The following is a 23,957-nucleotide window of genomic DNA, read 5'->3' on the forward strand; positions in this document are numbered from 1 at the left end:
CCCCCCCAAAAAAAAAAAAAAAAAAAAAAGGAATTGTTTGTATTTAAACTCAGATATTGCAGTGCTTCAGGTCTGGGACCTGAAGAGCTCTGTGTAGCTCCAAAGCCGGTCTCTCTCACCAACAGAAGTTGGTCCAATAAAAAGATTTACCTCACCCACCATGTCTGTCGAATATCCTGGAACAGACATGGCTACAACTACACTGCATACAAAAATGTTAATTTGAAGATAAGATGGCAGGCCAGGCTTGACAAGCCTAAGTATCCTCTACTAGGGAGAAGAGAAAAGAAAAAAAAGTTTTCATTTCTTCCCTTTTTGAGCCAGGATGTTGTCAGTTAAAACAAGCATCTGCTCCTCAGAACAGAAACAACAACATATTTAGAGTTCCAGCTGCTAGCCTTGGCAGCAGGTTTCCCTGCAACCACATTCCTTCAAAGCTATACATATTTTCTTCCAAGAGCTAGGTAGAAGGACTTAATATATACTAAAGTTTTACCTTGTCTGCTTACAAGACCAAAGCAGGCTGAATGGAGACAGACCCTGTGGTAATTTTGTGTGTTCCAAAACAAAGCTAGGAGGCCTAGTTCTAGTTTTTAAACCCTATGCTCATTTTCAAGCCTGGTCCATCACCTCCTGTTTACTTTGGAATAGGAACAGCTGAACTACTGCATAGCTCAGGAAGCTGCTGGGTGGGAGGCCATACTGATGCTGAGGATGGTACAATTTTTTAGAAAAGTTATTTCAAATATACACAATGTAAAAGAGACAAACCATTGCAGGACAAGATAGCAGTAGGGGAGTCAAGTTTGTCACGAGACAGAAAGAGGAAAAACTGAAAAGCCAAAAGCCAGCCATGTTTGTTACAACTTGACTAAACTGCTGATTTTCCCTTCTACAGTGGAGGTCATCTGCTAGGTATTACCATAAAATACAAGTGGAATCTCAGAGCAAACTCTTACAAAATTAGCAATACAAGAGTGGAAGAATTAAACATTCATATTTTTATTCCAATACCACTAGTATACAACTTTCAAAGAAATTAGTACAGTCTTGTATACACTAGGAATCTGAATTTGCTTTTACTGCAGGGATGTAGGGTAGATAACGTTTTTCATAAGTTTCTCATGGTAGCTAATACCAATTCAGTTTTGGTTATACGAACAATAATGGGAGTCCTGGTGGGGATAGGCCACTGGCTGGCAACTACTGCGTCAATTAGACCTTACTGCAGCCCATGCAACTCCACCAGTAGAAGCAGTAATGAATAGGCACAGGGTGTAGACGTTTGTTACCAGCATGCACCTACACTACTGTTGAAGTTACACTTAAGTTTACTAGTGTAAAAGCCATGCATGGAGTCTTCCATATTAGACTGGACCTGAATTTCTAATGAAAGAGGGGAAAAAAGATCCCCATCATAAAGAAATAGTGTTCAGTTTTTCCTGCTTCATAGAGGTGTGTGTCACCTTTAGAGAGACAGACACACTTCAAATTTTCATAGTAAATAAGTCAGCACTTGCACCAACAGGAATCTATTCAACAGGGTGGAATATCATTGCACATAAAAGGTGATCAGGTTCCCAGCAGGAAAAATATTTAAAACAGGATTAAGCAGTCAAATATCTATCGAGAGGACCACATTCAACCTTAACATAAGCTAATATAACTCCAACTTTAGTGATGACAAGTCTTTTTATCCTAGAGATAAATGTAGTTCTGGGTTCAAAAAAATTGAAACAAAGTAGTTATGCCCCATCTTAACACAAGTGGGACATGGTTGAAGCTAATGAGGTGGGGTCAAGGACAAGAGAGCCTGCATCAGTACAAAATTTGGTTCGGTGATTGAACATACAAATTTGGGGGAAAGGTTAGAAGCAAAATTCAGTATTTGTATTGGAAGCGAAAAAAGTAGAAGTATATTTTCAGTTAAGTCCCCTTGCCCACTTTTGTGCTAGTTACCGATGTGAAGTTTTAGAAGGTTTTTTTGCACTTCAAAGTTGATGAGACCACACTCGCACTGTCCTTTCTAGTTATTTTGGGAGATGTAAGTGATTCATTTTGTTTACATAAATAAAAACCAACAAAAAAAAAGGCAACTTTAAAATTTCAGAGGATGGGTTTTGGTCCTAGAGAGGATGACAACATCACTTTACAATCTTTGCATATCTTATGTATAAAATATTTGTGGTTTTAAAGAATTTGCTAGTGATTAATTAAAAAATTAAGTTGCATCACCCTCATAAATTAGGCAAGTATTGTTATCTCCGTTTTACAGATAGAGGTATAATATGACACGCCTGAATTACACTGGAGACTGATTCTCTTTTGCGTTGCACCCCATGTAGTCATTTACATCTGGGCACAGCTGGTTCCAGACACCACTATTAGCGTGGAACCTTATTACACATGCAAGCAGATCAGTTTGCATGAAGAATTCATATTTGAGAGCATTTCACAACTACATCATACAGGTAGGAGTGACTAAACATCGCGGTAAAGAATCAGGCCCAAAGCCCACAGTGAGATGGAAATAAAAAGAAAGGTTCCTACCATTCCACCTGCAAATTGTGCCCATCTGCAATAGCAAGCTTCATAGCAGCTGTGAAGTTCCCTAACATAGAAAAGGCCACCATTCCCCAACCCCAAAACTTGCACAAAGGCTGGCGGCAGCAACATAATTGAGGATGTCCTTAATGATCTAAACATGTGTTTTTGTCCCTAACTAGATTTGTTAGATTTATGGAAATAATGTGCTTAAGTGATTTCTATTCCAGTCCATGGGCTATAGATCTGTAAACCATAAGACCAGCTTTTTTTTTTTTTTTTTTTAAATGTGAACCATAGACCTTTTCTATGCTAAAACACCAATGTAGAGAGGAGGCTTCCAGGAATTTAAGAATTGAATATGGATCCAGCTGAAGTATGGAGATTGGTTTAGCTGCCTTTCAATGGAATCTTGTTTTCTTTAATTTTTTTGCTGCAGTCAGATGGGATTTATGTACATAAAGTTTACCAGCACCTTGTCACCTGTTTTGGTTCAGCACCGGAACCAGTGTTGATCCACATATGGACCCCCTCACCCCACCCAGCTCTGGGTCAGCAATTCAAAGAAATAAGCTAGGGGAAGGTTGGGGGCAAGCTTGTTTGTCTTTGTAGTTAGTTATCCTTTGTGGGGAGCAATCCCCCCAATCCTGCACAGAGCAGCATTCTGGTGCACAGCACCAAACCACCCGAGATCTCATGTGAAGAGACAGCAGCATAGGAGGAGTCTCTGCTGCTATCACAGGTGCCACATACTTTATTTTCTCGATTAGAATGCAAATACAGACAGTTTATTTCATTACATAGCTATGTTTGCTCCTGAACTTGATCAGTGGGCTGGGTGCCACCAATGCAGAACATTCTAAACCAGACCTGAACAGAGTAGAATACAGGCACAGTGATCTGCAGGAGACTGAACAATGAGAACCCAGAGAGTTTCTCTGAGAAGTGGCAAACAACTACCTGGAGGTGTACTGGAAAAATGGGCAAGTCTTTCTCTAGGGACATAAGGAGATGACCAAAAACAAGCAGGTTGTTGGTTGACTTTGTTTTTAAATAGCTATCGCAGGTCAGAGTGTAAATTTTGTATAGCTCAAATGTTAGTCAAAAAAATAAACTGAAAAAAAAAATTAATATTTAATTAGGTAGCTCTGATCCCCAGTAAGTTTTAATCCAACCGTGAAAACTAGAAGAGCTCCAGGCTCTTGAATTTCCTAAAGCATGTCACTCTACTCTCTGATGGTTACATCACACAACATACACCAGAGTTACAGGCAGCTGTGTCTGGTGGTGTGGATTCACTCTTGGCAGAGCACCGTAAAGGAAGTACGCACACAGGCTGTTCCTTTGGAACACAAAACAAGGAAGCTGGCGTGAGAATCAAGTTGCTACAGCTTTCAGAGTAACAGCCGTGTTAGTCTGTGTTCGCAAAAAGAAAGGGAGTACTTGTGGCACCTTAGAGACTAACCAATTTATTTGAGCATAAGCTTTCGTGAGCTACAGCTCACTTCATCAGATGCATGCTGTAGCTCACGAAAGCTTATGCTCAAATAAATTGGTTAGTCTCTAAGGTGCCACAAGTACTCCTTTTCTTTTTGCTACAGCTGCAACTGTGTATACAGTCCAGCTAGGTAGATGGCCAGCAGGGCCTTCTGATCTTTATCTTATGTTATATTTTAGATTGGGTTGATTAACTCTTAATTCTGTCTAGCTAAGCACATTAACTAGACTATGTTCTTGTTCTCATTCCCTTCAAATTCCTTCTTATTGTTGATTACACCTGTTGCTGCATCTTCAGTTCTTTCTGGGAGGACTGTACAAAAGCCTAACTGTCCTAACTTTATCCTTCAGAACAGTCATAATATTGACTACAGAGTGACCACAAGATTAGGACTTTACTGCAGGCTCAAACATATGGTGCCGCCCACAGAGAAAAGGTTAATTCTACCCAGCTATCTGCAGTAGTCATAGGCAGACACCACCTATACGTAATTTTCCTCCCATCATTTCCTCTTTCATTTGGCCTCACCCTACACATTCCACTTTAAGATGTGCCCTATATTAAGTGGTCACTCACAAGCAGACCAGTATGTGATCGCTGACTACAGACATAAATAACGCACCAAATCACTCCTGTAGCTCCTTTTGTCCATGGATCTCCAAGTGTTTTTACAAACCCTGACTCATGAAACCTAACAACACTCCATGAGGCAGGCTGTATTTTACAGGTCGCTCCTGGGACAGACTGACAATATCCTGAACAAAGCTTATGGAACTGAGATACACTATATTGAATTTAAGTCAATACCTTTGGGGTACAGTGTATTAAAAATACAGCTGTGTAGGTACCTTCTCTGGTAGGAAGGGGATGCTAATGTACTTCTTTTATCAATCCTTTGAAGCCGCTCCTTCGGAGAGATATGCATATACACTAGTTCAGACTGAATATTCCAAGGACCAAAGACAAAGAAAGGATTTTTGGGTAAATAGCCTGGTTTTAATTAAGCTCATGGCCTTCTTCCTGATCCAACAGATAAGACCCCTGGTCCACAGAGCACCTCAAATCTTAGGATAGGTTGGAAAGACTGGGCCTCCTGAGGCCCCATAAGACAGGCGCTTGCTCTGAGCTGATATCGTGATGAACTTGTAACTACAAGGAAACCCCTAGAGTAAGGGCTGACTGACTGCTCCTGCCAGAATACACCTTAGGGTGAACTCTGGCAAGTTTATTAGCATGCATGTAGGTTCTTTCATTGATTTTAAAGTGTTTTCTCTGTTGTGCTTTTACCTTAAGCAAAAAATGGGCTTGCATAGAAAAACCGGTGTGGTGCTTTTAACATTGGCAATCACTCTGTTACCAGTCTCTGAAGAGACAGCAGGCACATGTGCTTGGGCAGCCTGTCTGCTGGAAAGAACACAGGGAAGGCAGGGAAATGTGTAGCCTGGAAATACTCTGGTCAGAAGGGAGTAAGAGAATTATTCCCCACTGAGGGGGAAATGTAGGTGCTGCCTTGAACTGGGACACGTATAATGGAGGTGCGTGTGGGATCTATAGCAGCATCTGATGAAGTGAGCTGTAGCTCACGAAAGCTTATGCTCAAATAAATTGGTTAGTCTCTAAGGTGCCACAAGTACTCCTTTTCTTTTTGCGAATACAGACTAACATGGCTGTTACTCTGAAGCATGAATTGCATAAGTGCAGACAGCATTAAAAGCAAGTGCTGCAGAAGGAAAAGCATGGGGGCGGGGGGGGGAAGTCTCAGTTTTTTGGGGAAAGGAATAGTGGAGAGAGAAGGGGGAAATGAATTATGAACAGCTGGGGAAAAAAACCCAAAAAATAAAAAAATCCGTTAGTTGAGCTGTACAGGGAAAGAGCTCAACACAGAAGATCAGACCATTACATATGTGCCTGTATCAGCCATGGCAGTTATTTGCATAGAAATTACTACTAATCTGCATTTAGCTCTTACAATAGCCCTGTGTCCTTCTTAGAAAGGGGTTATACTGCCGATGTCATCTCATCTCCCTCTTCCTGCACCCTTATATATGCTTCTCTGCTGCCTACCCCATATACGCTTCCCACACTGGAGGCTGGTACCTACAGGGCATAATCATAGTCCATTTTGTTTTCTCCTATGTAGCAGCTAGGGTGGCTCTCATTTCCAGCTGTTTCTACAGGACCCTAGGCTCTTTACTGCAGTGAAGTGCCCAGACACTTGCAGAGGCAGCTGGTATCAAGCAGAGCCAACACCATGTGACCAGCCAAATCTCTACGGAGCGGCAGAAGCGTGTTGGCCCATTTAGTTCAGCAATTCCTCAGACTTCTTTGCTTCTCATGTCAATGACATTCAGACAACTACAAAGGCTCAAACAAGGCCCTCCACACCAGTTGAGTTCCCTATAAGGGGTACAGGTTGAGTAGCTGTGCAGAGAGGGCTCCACACCTAATGTGGTCTCTATGCTTATCCAAAATTGGCCAGAATGGAGAGCGTTCCATGGGGCAGGTGTCACAGGTTTTGTGACCAAGTAGACTGCACCTACCTCACAAGGGGTAAGGAGGAGTTGCAGACAGTATTCCACCCTATAAAGTGGAATAGCATATTTGCAGGGGCTTTCTAGCAGCCTACCTGCAGGTTCGGTGCGGTGAATTCTCTTAATACAGCCCCAATTTGCTGCAAAATTCCCCATTTCACCCAGTCCTTTCTGCAAGACAGGTAGACCTAATATTAAAAACAAACAAAGACAGTACCACCTACAAGTAGATGAGTGCGATACTAAGAACAAAAAACAGAACAGGCCCAGGACAGAGCAGCCAAGACAGCAAAGTGTCTCAAGGCATCATTCTACAATTCCTGTTTTGGCACTCATCATCTCCAGCTTGCCACAGTATTCCCATTATTTCTAATGGGTAGCAAACAGTTTATTGCTTGGTGGTGCCCTATAAAGCAGTTGGCTGTACAGTATGTGTTAGTTGAATTTCCTGAATTGAGCCTAATTACAAAAAGCCCTTAGAGCTTTCCTAGCACAAGGTAAGGAGAGACAAACGCACACTATTCTTATACACATACACAAATAATGGGAGTTTTTTTGGAGACTTCATGATCTTCACTAATACAGTGAAATAGCTCGTAACTGTGTAAATTAATAACCTCCTGGACTTCATTCTGAATCGGGCTTATTCTGTCACAGCATTTAGATTCCCATTACTACATTAGAGAGCTGCTAATTGGAGCGCTAGTGAAGGACAGAGGAAGACAGTATTTTTGTGGCTACAGGCATTAGTTAGAGACAGACTGTGAGCTCTTTGGAGTAAGAGCTATGGCTCCCTTCAGGTTTGTACGGAGCTGAACAAACCGGCAGTTCTGAATTCAAGTCAGACAGACAATAAGCTACAGAATACACAGGAAGAGTTGATACTGGCACTGCTTTAGGATGGGGGGGGGGGGGCGGGGAAGAGAATAACTATGGGAAGGTTTAGTGGAAAATGTATTAAAAAAGGATTTGAATGGAAAAGGGAAGTTGGCAGAGAAGCAGCAGGGAAGTGAGCACTAAATATAAGCCGCAGGAGAGAAAGGGACAAGGATGAGAGAGCCAAAGGATACAGAATGGGGGAAGGGAAAGGCATGAAGGAGACAGGCAGCAGGAAGGGGAGGAGGATTAAACAAGAACAGATGTGCATTATGAGAGAGTCAGGTTGGCAAATTAAAACTTAACATCAAACAATGATGTATTCAAGTATATGTAATTTACTCGAGACCAAGTGACAAGTCTTAACACTAAGGCAGCTATACCAGCATTGGGAAGTTAGTCACTCCCATATGAATCAGTAATCTGATGACAAATTAGTTGCTGTATATGCCCTTAGTCTAGTTTGTAGAAGTATAAATACTGCACCCATCATTGTAATATGTAGGCACCAGTGCAGGCAGCTAGTAAAAACATTGTCAGATGTGGACAACAATTTTTACTTTGGAGAAAAAAAAAAAATCTTCCCTTTGATTAACTGTGGGATAATTGGCAGTTCTTTAGCAAATAAGAGGAGTAACGCAAGTAACAAGGGACCTTACATTTTTTTAAAAGGTAATTCATGATAGCCTCACCTGTGCAACATCTTGTGAAAACTATCTGGGAACAGAAGCGAACTGAACAGAACACATGGGGAGACAGGTTTTTCAGACTGAAGTCCCAGATTGAGTAAGTGTCTTAAAAAATTAAGGCAATGCAGTAGTTTGATCTAAATCTCTTCTGCCCATGTCCCAGCCATCCCTGGGAAAGTTAAAGATGCCACTGGTGAAGGGACATCTCCCTCTACCACAGCCTTAGCAAAATAGGACTTAGTGTTAAAGATGGCGTGGGGGCTATTGCTGAGCACAAGGTGACTGATAGGGATGCATGGTCCACCTTCCAAGTCCAGAATGTTTTCAGAGCATGTTTTAGCGTCCCTGGCAATTTCACAAGAACAATCCTGTTTTGTCCAAGTTTTTGTAAAGAAGTCAGTATTTGAAGGACCTACTAGCCAACCAAGCCTGACCCGGGGAAGTTGACAGACTGGACTAGTATACGTGCCCCAAGGACTAGATGCCACAACACACTCGAATGTTATGCCACACAATAGGTCTAAAAATGTAGATAGGATAGGAAGACTGAGGTGATGCTGGTAAGAGGGAAATGCGTCACAAAAATCTGCCTTTTCTAGAACATTCCCTACTTGAGGAAAAGTGTCCTCAGGCTGTTAGGTCAATCTGCAGCTCTTGGAAGGCAGTTCCCACACTGAGTTGCAACCCCAAATGGGGTCACTTCCTTAGCAGATGGGGTTGTGGCAATCCTGAGTATGGAAGATGCCATTTTATCCATGGTGATCTTCATGTAAGCGTGACCTCGCATGCACCATAAGGTCATGCTGTGCAAAGGATGCCATTTTGTAAAGTAAAATAGCATCCTCCATGTGGCGTGGGATCGCAGGAAGCAATACATCTGAAAATGAGGTCATGCAAGGACAAGATTTGGGAACTGCTGCTTTTAGGACTCTTCCATCACTAATTGGGCATCGACTTTCATCTGGCACTCACTTCCTTCTGCCAGCAACCAGAAAATTACCCCCACATCCTGTCAGACACTGATGTGGCCACAGTGATCTATGTCCTCATGTGAGCACTGGACTTTGTTATAGTAACTCAGAGCAAAGCCAAACACATGGTACAAGATGCAGCAGCCCATTTGCTTAGTGAACACATCTCCAACACCCAATCTAGATTTTCTGCACTGACTCCCCATTGAATACAGAGTTGAGTTTGAGGTGTCTCATTCAAGAGTCCTCCACAGGATTACTCCTAGCTACTGGAGAGACACTACAATTATGTAGGCCATGTAAGTAGATAGCAAGATACTCTGGGTATGTCTTCGCTAGTAACGTTAAAGCGCTACCGCGGCCGTGTAGTCGCGGTATCAACACTAGGAGAGAGCTCTCCCAGCACTGAAAAACAAAAAACAAAATCCACCCCCACAAGGGGAGCGGCTCCCAGCACTGGGGCATGGTCGACACTGCCACTTTACAGAGCTGAAACTTGCAGCACTCGAGGGGGAGTGGGTATTTTTCCACACCCCGTGAGGGAGAAAGTTGCAGGGCTGCAAAGTGGCAGCGTACACAAGGCCTCAGGGATACCAAAGCCTTGCTACACTTACCTTTTCTTTGCAGCTCAAGTGCATTAGTTCCACCTGCATTACCATCCATGGAGGTAGTAGTTTTGGCCACCCCAGGGACAATGCAACAGTGGGAGGTTTTAAGAAAAAGCTCAGTGTTATCAAACTCGATGTTTTTGACAGGTGCCAGATGAAGCCCTCAATTAGGATCAGTATTTAGATTGCAAGTTCTTTAGGGCATGGATCTCACTTGTTTTCATATGTAAAGAACTTTACATGCTTTGGTTGCTGTAGAACAAAACAATAGATGCAGTAGCTCACTGTTTACAGTATTTCAGACACTAAAATTCAGGAATTTCCACATACTCCTCCCCGGCCTTTGGGTAATTAATGTTCTGACTTTTTTCCCCCATAGTCATTAGTCCAGTTTGGCCAGGTTCAGATAGCGTGACCTGACTACCACAGTGGCCAGCATTTGGCACCAAACATCTTGCTTCTAACAAACATTTCTACAGCAATTTAAGACAGCACAGTTAATTCACATCTCTGTTCCACTAAAAGAGGCTCAAAATTAGATTTTCTACCTTACTAAGCAGTAGGTACAACCACTGAAAGTTATGGGTGCAGAGTTTTATTTATTTATTTTTGTTCACTTTAGTTGTCTTCAACAGTGTCTTTGTAACTAAGATTTTTTTTAATAGCAGAAACACCTCCAAACTTCACACTGAAATCAGTCCAGCCTGGCAGAAAACTTGTCTCCAGACAGACACCAGTCATGAACTTTGAGGTTTTTCTGTGCTCACCGTGAAACCATGCTATCCATCTGGTTTGTCACATCAGTGAGGTTTTAGCTGCCTTTTGTTCCCCCATGTATGGGCTAGCATTTCTATGCATATTAAAAAAACACCTCACAGGAGCAAATAATTTTGAATTTTAGAAGTTTGCTCCTTCATTTTCTAGGATGACCCTTTCCAACTGCAATGAGAAAAAAAGATCGGTGGGGATGGGGAAAAAAAAATACAAAACATTAGAGATGATAGGACAGAAGAAACTCCCTCCCCCTCAAGCAATTGCAATGGATTTGGGCACTTACACACACTGCTGCTAGGAGGGACTGCATCATCTGACAAAGGGTACTGTAGTCACAAAACTAACATGTTCTTGTACATGGGAAAAGCCCATTAGGGGCAGAAAGCTCACTGGTCCCAATCCTCCACTGCTGTGTGTGGCTAACTCAAAATAGTAGCTTTTTACAACCACTTTGCACAGGTGTAAATTAACTCCATGAAATGCAAGGCCTAAGAGAATCAGGCCTAGGGGGTTTAAAAATTGACTAGTTTCCTCACCCACTAGCCATAGGATTACAAGGAAACCTAACTCTTGGCCATCCCAGGGGGATAGAAGGCAGAGGTTAGACTCTCCAAAAACTCGTAGGTCCCACAGTCTGCCTGCACTCCTTTCAAGTCCCAAGAACAAAACAAAGCCTCCACAGCTTCTTAGGGCACCCCTTTCTTTCACAGGGGCCCTGCTCGCACTCGGCGCCTGTCAGCCATTTCAGTCAGGATTTCACGGAGCAGAGGGGGAAGCTGTATGAAACAACATTGACTGGTTCAAGTCCCCAAGGAATTGTAAGCAGCCTTCCTGCAAGTTCCAACCCACAAAGACCCAATGCAGATTAGGATTTAAGAAAGATACTCCACAACTCCCACCATTTTCTATTGGCCCAGACCAAAGAGGGCTGCAAGAATTCAAGGCTAGCAGAAGCCTGTGCTGCCCCGCCACACTTTCTGATCCACATCCCCCAAATTCCCCCACCCCTAATCTGAAGCCATGAACTCCAAGCCTTGTCCAGAGGTCGTGAACAAGATCTAGAGGTCGTATGAAGGGGCACCACCTATTTCCACGTAAAATCCCAGTCCTTGCAACTCTGGCGGGAGCTGCTGCTGAGTTTCATTCAGCCTTGTCTGCTCCACTCTAGAGGGAAAGTCTGAAAAAATTTTCAACAGTATCCCTGCTCTGAAATTATATGGGGTGGTAGGAAAACCCCTCTAGAAAGATATATCACTCCCTTAAGTTCTACAGGCTTTTACAGTAGCTTCTGTAGCAACCACATTGGTTTCATCCCTGGGAAGATGAGCACACTTTGCAATCAAGGAAGTATTGGATGTGGTGACCAAGGCTGCCGAGCTAGCTCTGGGTGTGCGCTCAGCATCGGTAGAGAGCAGTAGAGAACAAATTGCAACCACGTGGCCAGCCAGGGGCACGGTTCCTTTTTCTCTGAAAAAACAAAGGAAGTTACTGTGGGAACGCCCTCCCTCTCGGCTAGGGGACACATATATCCACAACGCACAATGGAAACTGTATTCAGGCTGCAAAATCAGGTGTCCGTTCACGTGCAAGGACAAAAAGTTTCCTTAGCCTTATTGCAGTGCCACTTTAATGCTTTACTTTGATCTAAAGTTGAGAGGCAGGATTCTTTTGTCCACCCCTCCAAGCGGGAAAAAGACACAGATTTCTAAAGATTCAAGGAATACAACAGTCTCTGGGTAGGAGAGTCTCTCTCCGAGAGAAACTGTTGCCTGTTTACTAGGAGGATTTCAGCCGTGCTCAGATGGGAGGTTGTATTTTGCAATCTACCTAGCAGCAAAGAAACTCTCTGAGCCGGATTTGCTTGTTTTACTGGGTAGACGTAGGAACAGCCGCTGAAGTTTTTAACAGCAGAAATAATCAGAAGAGCTAGGAGGCTGAGAAGGATTCAGGAGGGAGGAAACAAGGGATTTTCATACTCCACCGCCACTTTGAATGGCTTGTTTCTCTGTCGAGCTGCAAGCTTTCCCTCCATGGAAGGGGGGGGGGATCCACAAGGGGGCCATAGAAAATTTGTTTGTTTGTTTTAGAAGGGTGTTTAGATGATCACCAATGAAGAGCAACAGGCCGGTCTGATTAGCTAACTTCTAGTCTATTACATCTCTCCTTTAGCAGTCCATACCAAATAAAGTTCGAGTAGATTCACTCTAAACTGAACCCAGTAATTCGAGCAGAACGTGCTGCAAGAAGTAGTTTAAAATGTGGAGCGAGCACGCTTTTTTTAACTCAGATATTCACTGCGAAGTTAAGAACAAGAGGAGTTTTAAAAGGAAACGCTTGGAACAAGCGAGTTGTAGAACGGTTTGACTCAGAACATGAAAACGCCCAAAAAGTAAAAGTTTAAAGTGTGCGTTCAAGTTAGTTTCAGATATTGGTTTTCAATGAAAACCAGCGTTTTAAAACGAACAGTGATCGCTTTAAACAAAGGCGAAATGTTTTCTAGGTGGACTTTAAAAATAAGATCACTTTCATAAACCAAGCAAACTTCATAGAGAGAGAGAGAAAGACACTTACCCGACACGGAGTCAGCTACCTTCAATCAGCAAAGCTGGATATTAGCTTCCCCCCCCTCTCCTTTCCCGATCAAATAGAAAACCGAACAGCAAAAATCCCGGGCTCCCTGCCCTCTTAACCATCCTCAGCCAGTCTGGCTCGTTCACTTCGCACAGAGATCCAGCATATACGATCAGTGAGGTCATTAGCCAATCAGCTTGCTCCAGAAAGCAAGCCGCAAGAATTTAGATGACAGTATCTCTTTCTTCCAAAATATCGCAGTCCCAGCATGGAGCTGTGGTTCCTGTGGCGTTACACAAATCCCTTTGCTCTTCTCACAGACCCCTCAGTGTTTGCAATGCTGGGATTCTCCTGCTTGGTCCTCCAGGTGCTTTCCTAAAGTACTTTTCAGGAGAGGGGGTAAAGCTGTTTCACCCCTTACATAGGTGCTGGGACTAGGGGTGCTGCCACACACCCTGGCTTGAACTGGTTTCCATTATATATAGTTTGGTTAAATGGCTTTCAGCACCCCCACTATCACAATTATTCCTGTGCCCCTGCCCTTATGCTCTTTAGCAATTTTGGCAAGCAGGAAAGAACTCTAAAAGATAAAATGTTCCCTTTCAAGGTTAAAAACATATGGGAAAATTGGCTTTCCTTGTGTAAGTGACCATACATTAGATCATTTACATGGTAAGACTTTGACAATCAGATTCCTTAACTTGCCGTTGGTGGGGCTGGTTTATCGCATTCCTCTTATTAGACAAGGAAACCAGTTTAACTTATTCTGGCTTTTGTGCACCAGCATGGTGCTGCAATGTTTGGGTTGCAAATTCAGAGGGAGAGGAGTGTTTAGAAAAACTGTTTTAAAACTGATTTTTAAAAACCCATGAAAATATTTCTGTTGATCTTTCCTGGGCATCATTTTCAAAGGCGCCAGCTGCTGCTAACAGTAGGTGCCAAGCACTTTTGAAATTGACCCTCTGGTTTTTACAAAAAACTAAATTTAAATTGACCTGAGGGTATTGCTTTTAATTCTTGTAGATCAGAGTTAAATCAATCTCAGACAATGATTGATTTGGATTAATTGCTTTAAAGAAAGAAAAATACATGTAAATGTTTCAGATGTGATTTTTTTTATAAAGCCATGAGACTGGTTTTTGTTTTTAAAAAAGGCACTACAAGATCTGACCCAAATTTTCTCACAAAGGAAAAATACATAGGGGAAATAACTCATTGGGATGAAGTTAAACTGTCTCATAGAATCATAGAATATCAGGGTTGGAAGGGACCTCAGGAGGTCATCTAGTCCAACCCCCTGCTCAAAGCAGGACCAATCCCCAATTAAATCATCCCAGCCAGGGCTTTGTCAAGCCTGACCTTAAAAACTTCTAAGGAAGGAGATTCTACCACCTCCCTAGGAAACACATTCCAGTGTTTCACCACCCTCTTGGTGAAAAAGTTTTTCCTAATATCCAACCTAAACCTCCCCCACTGCAACTTGAGACCATTACTCCTTGTCCTGTCCTCTTCTACCACTGAGAATAGTCTAGAACCATCCTCTCTGGAACCACCTCTCAGGTAGTTGAAAGTAGCTATCAAATCCCCCCTCATTCTTCTCTTCTGCAGACTAAACAATCCCAGTTCCCTCAGCCTCTCCTCATAAGTCATCTCTATAAAACTGTGCCAGGTGCTTCTGAAAAGGAAGTAGATGTGGCAATTTGAGATGTGCTATTAAATGCCAAGATATAAGAGCACAGGCTTATTAGCCTACCTTTATTTCTTTCACATGACTATGATGTGAATAATACCTGACGGAATGTGAATAATACCTGACAGCATCAGCAACTTAATAGAGATTTTCATTCTGATCATAATAAATCCTTAGTGCTCATATACCTTTACAATCTCAACAACACGTCTGTGAAATAAGTGATATCTTCATGTTACAGATAGGGAAATGGAGCCAACTAGGAATGTTAATTGTCATGCCAAGGATACACAGCAAGGTAGGGGCAGAACCAGGGTGAGATTTCCTTTTCCAGCCTGCTAAATTATGTTGCTTTCCTTTGGTGGATTTTATTCAGGGAAATCTTTAAAGGCTTAAAGGACCTTTCACTTGGTTTTTTTTTTCCTTCTGCTGTGTTTCTTAATATTACTAGGGCTTTGTATTCTCCTTCCCAGACACTTTTTTCTTCTGTCTGATCCTGTAGCAATACAAAATGTGATTCTTTGTAATGGCTAACTCTCTCTGCCAGGGAACTTGTTTGTAAAGTGCTGTGTAATTTTACCATGCTATCTAAGTGATGTTTAAATAACAGTAATAGAGAAAAATCTATAAATAATTTAAAATACACTTTTCCTATCCCTCTACCCCCACCAATTTACTTTTTGTGATTTCTGTCAGAGTTCATAGGTTTGGTTATCTAAGATTTTTAGAAAGTCTTTCCTTCATTTTTCATTTCTCTTCCTTAATGGGCGGATTCATAGGTTTGGACTATCGCCTCCTCTGTTTCCTTTCCTTGTGGAACGTGGTTTTGCTTGGTGATAGATTTCTGAAAAGTTTCAGATCAGTAGTTTCGCCAGGGACACCAATTTGTCCTATTTTCAGCTTCCATTTAAATAGGTAAACTGAGAATAAATTAAAACAGTAAGCTGGAATTTTCAACTGTGAAAACAGTGTGACTCATTTCTAATTGCTACTCGTAATCCCAACTACAACATTGCATAATAAGGCTCCCTACACCCAGGGCTGGGAGGGAAGAATGTAAAAGTCACTGCAGCAGTCCTACATCCCTAACAAAGGGGGAAATCCTCCACTGGCTTGCAAAGCTCCTGTTAAGATTGGTTTTGCACCATGAGGGTGGCAAAGTAATTTAATGGGCCTGAAGCTCTGGCACTATAAGTGTGCAATGTGACCAAGTTAATGTAGGAACCTAAATATGTGTATTTCTGGACTTAGTCCAACTGTATTACCGTAATGTTGCATTACTGTAGTATTTTGCAGTTCATATATGATATTTATGACAGGGGAACTGAGTTGGTCAGAGGAGTGGTCTGGAAGTACTCAATATGACAACATTGAAATGAAAAAAAATAGAGTGTTTTTGATGTCATTCTACAAAAAGCACATAACTAATTCACTGACCTATTTTGACAAACTTGCTGACTTAATTATGAAGCAACAACTTCCCAAAACTAATATTTAGTTTAGTTTAGTTCCCAATTTGAAATGGTTAGAGCTGGGGTGGCCTAAATTTTCATATTTGTCTCTCTGATCCTCCATATTCCTCCGAATTTCCCCTTTTTTAATGACAAAGGACTCCAGAGATTTTTTTTTTTAAGCATGGTCTCCCTTTCGGAACCTATGCCAACATCTAATGGTAAACTAGGTTAGTCTACAGGTTTGATTCCTTTTAAAAAATTGAAAGGGACATGGTCAACTGGAATATTTTGAAAATGACTCATTTTTAAAAATTTCAGTTCCTGACAGAGCAACCTTTGTAGTTTATGTTCTGATTTTTTTTTGTTAATTTCTTTTAAAACATATTTATAAAGAGTTTTCTATTCCCCTGTTTATGTTTATTATTTTCAGCAAAGGGATAAACTGCATAAGTAAATGATGCAAGGCAAAATGAAACTGACTATACACAAAGTGCTGTCAAAGGCAGTTCTTAAAGCTCACTCTTTTCATCGTTCGCTTTTTACACTCTCAGTGACAAGTCAGGTATATGGCATGCAGCTTCCCTCAGGGCCTTAGTATGAAGTCATCAACATTAATCACTTCTATGTATAGCCTTTTTTTTTTAATGGGTCTGTCATAAATATAAAGGGAAGGGTAAACACCTTTAAAATCCCTCCTGGCCAGAGGAAAAACCCTTTCACCTGTAAAGGGTGAAGAAGCTAGGATAACCTCACTGGCACCTGACCAAAATGACCAATGTGGAGACAAGATACTTTCAAAGCTAGAGGGGGGGGGAGAAACAAAGGTCTCTCTCTGTCTGTGTGAGGCTTTTGCCGGGAACAGGAAAGGAATGGAGTCTTAGAACTTAGTAAGTAATCTAGCTAGATATGGAGGACTTGTGGCACCTTAGAGACTAACAAATTTATTTGAGCATAAGCTTTCGTGAGCTACAGCTCACTTCATCGGATGCATTCAGTGGAAAATACAGTGGGGAGATTTATATACATAGAGAACATGGAACAATGGGTGTTACCATACACACTGTAACGAGAGTGATCACTTAAGATGAGCTATTACCAGCAGGAGAGCGGGGGGGAAGGAGGGAAGAAAACCTTTTGTAGTGATAATCAAGGTGGGCCATTTCCAGCAGTTGACAAGGAACAGTGGGGGGTGGGGGAGAATAAACATGGGGAAATAGTTTTACTTTGTGTAATGACCCATCCACTCCCAGTCTCTATTCAAGCCTAAGTTACTTGTATCCAGTTTGCAAATTAATTCCAATTCAGCAGTTTCTCGTTGGAGTCTGTTTTTGAAGTTTTTTTGTTGAAGAATTGCCACTTTTAGGTCTGTAATCGAGTGACCAGAGAGATTGAAGTGTTCTCCGACTGGTTTTTGAATGTTATAATTCTTGACGTCTGATTTGTGTCCATTTATTCTTTTACATAGAGACTGTCCAGTTTGACCAATGTACATGGCAGAGGGGCATTGCTGGCACATGATGGCATATATCATTGAACGCTAGGGTACAGATGTGGGGACCTGCATGAAAACCGACTAAGCTTACTTTTACCAGCTTAGGTTAAAACTTCCCCACGGTACAAACTATTTTACCCTTTGCCCTTGGACTTTTGCTGCCACCACCAAATGTCTAACACCGGTATTATTATTATTAGGAAAGAGTTCGTTTGGAAACGTCTTTCCCCCCAAAATCCTCCCAAATCTTAACCCCTTTTTTCTGAGGAAGGTTTGATAAAAATCCTCATCAATTTGCATAGGTGACCCCAGACCCAAACCCTTGGATCTTAAGAACAATGAAAAAAAGCATTCAGTTTCTTAAAAGAAGAATTTTAATAGAAGAAAAAGTAAAAGAACCACCTCTGTAAAATCAGGATGGTAATACCTTAAAGGGTAATTAGATTCAAAACACAGAGAATCCCTCTAGGCAAAACCTTAAGTTACAAAAAGACACAAAAACAGGAATATACATTCCATTCAGCGCAGCTTATTTTCTCAGGCATTTAAAGAAATCGTAATCGAACGCATATCTAGCTGGATTACTTACTAAGTTCTAAGACTCCATTCCTGTTCTGTCCCTGGCAAAAGCATCACCCCGACAGACCCAGACCCTTTGTTTCTCCCCTCCTCCAGCTTTGAAAGTATCTTGTCTCCTCATTGATCATTGTGGTCAGGTGCCAGCGAGGTTATCCTAGCTTGTTAACCCTTTACAGGTGAAAGGGTTTTTCCTCTGGCCAGGAGGGATTTTAAAGGTGTTTACCCTTCCCTTTATATTTATGACACGCCCCCCCAAATCACAGATAGGGTGAAACGCTGGCTGGGATTTCTTCCTGGAGCTCTTGGAAAAAACAGAGTTAATAAGACACATACACCTCTAAATATACTACCAAGTATATAAAGACTAACAGTATTTTCCATATCTCAAGGATGATTTTAACCAGTTGATTCTGGGAAACTTTCACGGGAGAGTGCATCAGCCACTTTGTTAGAAGCTCCTGAGATGTGTTGGATGTTGAAATCAAAATCTTGGAGAGCTAAACTCCACTGAATAAGTTTTTTGTTATTTCCCGTGGCGGTGTGAAGCCACTGTAGCGCAGCATGGTCGGTTTGCAGGTGGAAACGCTGTCCGCAAACATATGGGCGTAGCTTTTCCAGAGCGTAGACAATGGCGTAACATTCTTTTGCACTGACTGACCAGTTGCTTTCCCTCTCAGACAGCTTCTTGCTGAGAAACGCTACAGGGTGGAATTCTTGATCCGGTCCTTCCTGCATTAAAAACTGCTCCCACACCACGCTCGGACGCATCAGTGGTTACTAGGAATGGTTTGTCAAAGTCTGGGGCCCTTGGTACAGGGTCAGACATGAGTGTCGCTTTAAGCAGGTTAAAGGCCTTCTGACACTCTTCGGTCCACTGAATGGCATTTGGCTGTTTCTTTTTGGTTAGGTCTGTCAGTGGGGCGGCGATTTGGCTGTATTGCGGTACAAATCGCCTTAATAACCGGCCAAGCCTAAGAAGGATTGAACCTGTTTCTTTGACCTTGGGACAGGCCACTTTTGGATAGCATCCACTTTGGCCTGTAGGGGGTTGATAGTTCCTTGACCCACCTGGTGTCCAAGGTAAGTCACTCTGTTGAGGCCTATTTGACACTTCTTAGCCTTAACAGTTAGTCCTGCCTCCCTTATGCGCTCAAGGACTTTTTGTAGATGTTCCAGGTGTTCTGCCCAGGAATCCGAAAATATGGCCACATCGTCAAGGTAGGCGACTGCATATTCTCCTAATCCCACTAGGAGACCATCTACAAGTCTTTGGAAGGTGGTGGATGCATTCCGCAGCCCGAAAGGGAGTAAATTAAATTCATACAGCCTGACATGTGTGCTGAAGGCTGACCTTTCCTTGGCGGATTCATCTAGCAGTACCTGCCAGTACCCCTTGGTTAAGTCCAAGGTAGAGATGAACTGGGCCCGTCCCAGTTTCTCTAATAGTTCATCTGTGCGTGGGATTGGATAGTTGTCTGGGCGAGTTACAGCATTTAGCTTATGGTAGTCCATGCAAAAACGTATCTCCCCATCTGGTTTGGGAACTAGAACCACTGGAGATGCCCATGCACTGCCAGAGGGGCGGATTACACCCATCTGTAACATATCCTGGATCTCCTGTTCTACAGCAGTTTTAGCTTGAGGAGACACCCGGTAAGGTTAGACTTTAATTGGGTGAGCATTACCTGTGTCAATGGAGTGGTATGCCCGTTCAGTCAGTCCTGGGGTGGCTGAGAACGTCGGCGCGTAGCTAGTGCACAGCTCCTTGATCTGCTGTCGCTGCATACGCCCAAGGGTCATTGAGAGGTTCACCTCTTCCACACCTCCAGCACTTTTCCCTTCGTAGTAGACACCTTCAGGCCACTCAGCGTCATCTCCTCCCTGGGCTATAAACTGACAAACCTTTAATTCTCTGGAATAAAAGGGCTTTAGAGAATTAATATGGTACACCGTAGGCTTTCGGTTTGAGGTGGGGAATGCTATGAGATAATTAACAGCTCCCAGGCGCTCACAACGCTTCCATTTTATGGGCCTGGAGCGTCTTTAAGACCATGACCTGGTCCCCTACTTTGAAGGAACGCTCTCTAGCATGTTTGTCACACCAGGCTTTTTGCTCTTTTTGAGCATCCTGTAGGTTTTCTTTAGCAAGGTCTAGACAGGTTTGGAGGGTGTTTTGTAGGTTGGTTACAAAGTCCAGAGTGTTAGTTCCCGGAGAAGATGTAAATCCCTCCCATTGCTGCTTCACCAACTGTAATGGCCCCTTAACCTCACGGCCATATACAAGTTAAATGGTGAAAACCCTAAACTGGGATCTGGTACAGCTCTGTAGGCAAAGAGCAACTGCTGCAACAGTAGGTCCCAATCATTGGAGTACTCATGTACGAATTTACGTATCATGGCCCCCAAAGTTCCATTAAACTTCTCCACCATGCCATTTGTTTGATGGTGGTAAGGAGTGGCAACCAAGTGATTTACCCCATGAGCTTCCCAAAGGCTTTCCATAGTTCCTGCCAGGAAATTAGTTCCTGCATCTGTGAGGATGTTGGAGGGCCAACCTACCCTGGCAAAAATGTCTGCTAGTGCCTGGCACACACTTTTAGCCCTGGTGTTGCTTAGAGCTACTGCTTCTGGCCATCGGGTGGCAAAATCCATGAAAGTCAGTATGTACTGCTTTCCTCTGGGTGTCTTTTTCGGAAAAGGACCCAGAATATTCACAGCTACTCGCTGAAGTGGAACTTCAATGATGGGGAGTGGCTGGAGAGGGGCTTTGACCTGGTCTTGGGGTTTTCCCACTTTTTGGCATATCTCATAAGACCGGACATAGGTAGAAACATCCTTGCCCATTCCCTCACAGTCGAATGACCTCCCCAAACGCTCTTTGGTCCTGTTCACCCCAGCATGGCCACTAGGATGATCGTGGGCTAAGCTCAAGAGCTTGACTCGGTACTTAGTTGGAACTACCAACTTTCTCTGAGGATGCCAGTCTTCCTGGTGTCCACCAGAAAGAGTTTCCTTGTATAAAAGTCCTCTATATTTCACATTTGGGGACAATGTATACCTTCAAATCAGCGGCACTGCTATGGGTACCCGCATGGCCCCACAATATGCCAACATTTTTATGGCTGACTTAGAACAACGCTTCCTCAGCTCTCGTCCCCTAATGCCCCTACTCTACTTGCGCTACATTGATGACATCTTCATCATCTGGACACAAGGAAAAGAAGCCCTTGAGGAATTCCACCATGATTTCAACAATTTCCATCCCACCATCAACCTCAGCCTGGACCAGTCCACACAAAAGATCCACTTCCTGAACACTACGGTGCTAATAAGCGATGGTCACATAAACACCACCCTGGAAACCTACTGACCGCTATTCCTACCTACATGCCTCCAGCTTTCATCCAGACCACACCACACGATCCATTGTCTACAGCCAAGCTCTACGATACAACCGCATTTGCTTCAACCCCTCAGACAGAGACAAACACCTACAAGATCTCTATCAAGCATTCTTACAACTACAATACCCACCTGCTGAAGTGAAGAAACAGATTGACAGAGCCAGAAGAGTTCCCAGAAGTCACCTACTACAGGACAGGCCCAACAAAGAAAATAACAGAACACCACTAGCCGTCACCTTCAGCCCCCAACTAAAACCTCTCCAACGCATCATCAAGGATCTACAACCTATCCTGAAGGACGACCCATCACTCTCACAGATCTTGGGAGACAGGCCAGTCCTTGTTTACAGACAGCCCCCCAGCCTGAAGCAAATACTCACCAGCAACCACACAACAGAACTACTCACCCAGGAACCTATCCTTGCAACAAAGCCCGTTGCCAACTGTGTGCACATATCTATTCAGGGGGCACCATCATAGGGCCTAATCACATCAGCCACACTGTCAGAGGCTCGTTCACCTGCACATCTACCAATGTGATATATGCCATCATGTGCCAGCAATGCCCCTCTGCCATGTACATTGGTCAAACTGGACAGTCTCTACGTAAAAGAATAAATGGACACAAATCAGACATCAAGAATTATAACATTCAAAAACCAGTCGGAGAACACTTCAATCTCTCTGGTCACTCGATTACAGACCTAAAAGTGGCAATTCTTCAACAAAAAAACTTCAAAAACAGACTCCAACAAGAAACTACTGAATTGGAATTAATTTGCAAACTGGATACAATTAACTTAGGCTTGAATAGAGACTGGGAGTGGATGGGTCATTACACAAAGTAAAACTATTTCCCCATGTTTATTCTCTCCCACTCCCCACTGTTCCTCAGACGTTCTTGTCAACTGCTGGAAATGGCCTACCTTGATTATCACTATAAAAGGTTTTCTTCCCTTCCTCCCCCCCGCACTCCTGGTGGTAATAGCTCATCTTAAGTGATCACTCTCTTTACAGTGTGTATGGTAACACCCATTGTTCCATGTTCTCTATGTATATAAATCTCCCCACTGTATTTTCCACTGAATGCATCCAATGAAGTGAGCTGTAGCTCAAATAAATTTGTTAGTCTCTAAGGTGCCACAAGTACTCCTTTTTTTTTTGCGAATACAGACTAACACGGCTGCTACTCTGAAACCTACCTAGATATGCGTTAGATTCTGTTTTGTTTAAATTGCTGATAAAATAAGCTGTGCTGAATGGAATGTAGATTCCTGTTTTTGTGACTTTTTGTAACTTAAGGTTTTGCCTAGAGGGATTCTCTATGTTTTGAATCTGATTACCCTTTAAGGTATTTACCATTCTGATTTTACAGAGGTGATTCTTTTACTTTTTTTCTTCAATTAAAATTCTTCTTTTAGGAACCTGATTGCTTTTTCATTGTTCTTAAGATCCAAGGGTTTGGGTCTGTGTTCACCTATGCAAATTGGTGAGGATTTTTATCAAGCCTTCCCCAGGAAAGGGGGTGTAGGGTTTGGGGAGGATTTTGGGGGGAAAGATATTTCCAAGCGGTCTCTTTCCCAGTTATATATTTGTTAGACGCTTGGTGGTGGCAGCAATAAAGTCCAAGGGCAAAAGGTAAAATAGTTTGTACCTTGGGGAAGTGTTAACCTAAGCTGGTAAAAATAAGCTTAGGGGGTTTTCATGCAGGTCCCCACATCTGTACCCTAGAGTTCAGAGTGGGGAAGGAACCTTGACAGGGTCAGTGTGACAAACAAAAAGTTGACGATTCAGGCAGACTGAGTTTTCCCAAGACAGACAGAACTTCTGAAATGTCAACAGTCTGGCCCTTCTTCCAGGCACATTTCATCCTGTAATGCTTCCGCAATAAGAAAGGAAGTAAAAATACAAAGAAGTCAGACACGCAACTGGGACTAGAACCCAAGCGTTCTGACCCCCAGTTCTCATTCTAGCAACTAGACACACTCCCAGCTTTGCGTACTTAATACATTGAATTATTCAGGATGTGTGCGCCATGGAAAATATATTTTAAATAGAGCATCCACTGAGCTATTCAAATGTGTAGTGAAAGATTTTTGAAAGAGGACAGGGCAAGTGGAGGTCACATTCATTTTTTGTATTGACTGCAAGGACTTCCAGCACTGCCATGATTCTCCTAAGGGTGGTGTGACCAGGGTCCTAGTGGGGGCCAGCTATGGTCACTCAATTAGGGTGAACTGCAAAGAATGGGGCAGACAATCCCCATAAAGCTGGTG

The 23,957-nt window shown here is 42.7% G+C and overlaps 2 protein-coding genes across 7 annotated transcripts in view; one reads left to right on the forward strand and one right to left on the reverse strand.

Moving 5' to 3' along the window:
• The window catches only part of B3GNT5 (UDP-GlcNAc:betaGal beta-1,3-N-acetylglucosaminyltransferase 5), a 36,282-nt gene extending 23,085 nt beyond the window's left edge, over nucleotides 1-13,197 (reverse strand). The window contains exon 1 of the mRNA XM_074963496.1: nucleotides 13,063-13,197. The gene's annotated coding sequence lies outside the window, so the exon portion shown is untranslated. The remainder of the gene's footprint in view (nucleotides 1-13,062) is intronic.
• The window catches only part of MCF2L2 (MCF.2 cell line derived transforming sequence-like 2), a 330,633-nt gene that overhangs the window by 214,852 nt on the left and 91,824 nt on the right, over nucleotides 1-23,957 (forward strand). The window lies entirely within an intron of this gene.

This window comes from Natator depressus, chromosome 9 (genome assembly GCF_965152275.1).
Source record: "Natator depressus isolate rNatDep1 chromosome 9, rNatDep2.hap1, whole genome shotgun sequence".
Lineage (NCBI taxonomy): Eukaryota > Metazoa > Chordata > Testudines > Cheloniidae > Natator > Natator depressus.